Below are 2,500 nucleotides of genomic sequence, written 5' to 3'. Positions count from 1 at the left end.
TCTCGTTTGTCGCTGATGGTGTTATTACTGTCTTACTTTATTTTTATTTCACATTTTAATTGTTTTTGCTTTTTTTGTGTGTGTGTGTGTGTTTCTCCCAAGGAAGAAGAGCTTGGGAGTTGTTTTGGGAATTAGGTGGTTGATGACTGTAATTACAACAATGCCTTTCTTTGTCTACTTCCTTCTCTCTTCCATGCCCTCCGTTGTTGCCGACCACCGCTATAGCAGCCGCCGCAGCCGCCGCAGCCGTCACTAGTGCTGGTGGTTGTTGTCACCGTTACTGTTGCCGCCGCAAGTGACAAAGACAAAAAAAAAAAACAGAAAGAAAATTTTTTAAAAATAATAAAACTTTGGAAGGCATTTTGTGCTTCGTTTCATTTGAATTGCTCAGAGGTAGAAAGAAGGAAAGGAAGATGAAAGGGAGAAAACAGAAAGAAAGAAAAAAGAAGAAAAGAAAGAAAGATGGAAAGAAGGAAGGAAAGAAAGAAAGAAAGAAAGAAAGAAAAATGCAGAGGGGAGAGGAGAAGATGATGATGATGATGATGATGAAGACGACGTCAAAGAAAAAAGATGAGGACAAAGACAGCGATGGTGACGTTCGTTAGAAGAAGAAGAAGAAGAAGAAGAAGAAGAAGATGGAGGAGGAGGAGGAGATGGAGGAGGAGGAGGAGGATTTCAGAAGGTGGGAAAGAAAAGAAGAATGTGGACACGGAGGTTCATAATCGCATAGTGCATGAAGAAAAAGAATACCTGACTGAACGTGATTCGACGTCACTAATCCTTGCCTGGTCAGTTACGTCTCCACTCTAAAACGTTAAGTACATCAAGCAACACTTGCATGAGAAATTAAATATTCTTTTCTACTCTAGGCACAAGGCCCGAAATTTCTGGGGAGGGGCCAGTCGATTAGATCGACCCCAGTACGCAACTGGCACTTAGTTAATCGACTCCGAAAGGATGAAAGGCAAAATCGACCTCGGCGAAATTTGAACTCAGAACGTAAATACAGACGAAATGCCGCTAAGCATTTCGCCCGGCGTGCTAACGTTTCTTATTTCTTTATTGCCCACAAGGGGCTAAACATAGAGGGGACAAACAAGGGCAGACAAAGGGATTAATTCGATTACATCGACCCCAGTGCGTAACTGGTACTTAATTTATCGACCCCGAAAGGATGAAAGGCAAAGTCGACCTCGGCGGAATTTGAACTCAGAACGTAACGGTATACGAAACACCGCTAAGCATTTCGCCCGGCGTGCTAACGTTTCTGCCAGCTCACTGCCTTCGAGAAATTAAATATTAACCACACAGTATGGATGTGTGGATAAGAAATTCGCTCCACAACCTTGTGGTTTCGAGTTTAATCCCACTGCGTGATACTTTGGGTGTCTTCTACTATAGCCTTCGGGCCAGTACCTTGTGAGTGAATTTGGTAGACGGAAACTGTGCGGCAGCTGATGTGCTTGTGTGTGTGTGTGGTGTGTGGATGTGTGTGTGTGAGTGAATGTTGCATACGTGTGTGTCTTTCCGTTTGCGTTTGTCCCTTTTCCACTGCTTGACAACCGACGCTGGTTTGTTTTTGTCCCCGAAACTTAGTGGTTCGGAAAAAGAAATGGAATAGTACCAAACGTAAAGTAAATGCATGAAGGCACATGGCTCAGTGGTTAGAGCGTGTGGCTCACAATCATGAAGTAGTAAGTCCGATTCCTAGTCCACCGTTGGGTTCATGAGTAAGACACTGAGTGCTACGCAATGGGACTGAACCTGGAACCATGTGGTTGGGAAGTAAGCTTCTTACCACACAGCCACACCTTATTTATTTTTATATTAATACATACACCTACATGTACTTGAATTATTTTTATAGTTAAATTTTATTTTCATGCAAACGCACACACATACACACATGCACACATGGAGAGAGAGAGGGAGAGAAAGAAATGGACAGACAGAGAGTAAAGGAATAGATTATGCAACTTCTGATTACCATGTCTTTTGTTGTCATTGTTGGCGTTGCTTTTGCTTCAGTATGTCCCTCAGGAATTTGATTTCCCTTGGCCTTTATTTCTTTCTTAATTAATTAATTTATTTACTTATTTAGTTTTCTGGTTCTGTTGCAATCCTGCCTGTAAATCTTCTACTTTGAACTGTATGGTTAAGGAGTTTGCGGTGCGCGTTTGTCTGTAGTCCCAATCCTCATACCAATAACCCTGAAATTTTGGCGGGAATTTCTATCGAGTTGAGAACGAGGAGTCAAGAAACTCTCGTTGTGTTGAGGCAGTGAGCTGGCAGAATCGTATGCACTCTGGGAAAAATACTTAGCGGCATTTGATCCATCCTGAGTTCAAATTCTGCCGGTGTCAACTTTGTCTTCTTTTTCGGGATCGATAAAATAGTTCCAGTTAAGTACTGGGGTCGATTTAGTCAACTTAAACCCTCTCCCAGAATTGCTGGCCTTCTGTCTACAGTATAAAGGACTATTATCGTTATTATCATTATT

The sequence above is a fragment of the Octopus bimaculoides genome, chromosome 2 (assembly GCF_046866305.1).
Source record: "Octopus bimaculoides isolate indiv1 chromosome 2, ASM4686630v1, whole genome shotgun sequence".
NCBI classification, from domain to species: Eukaryota; Metazoa; Mollusca; class Cephalopoda; order Octopoda; family Octopodidae; genus Octopus; species Octopus bimaculoides.
The sequence above is the reverse complement of the archived record's forward strand: the minus strand, read 5'-3'. Positions refer to the sequence as shown.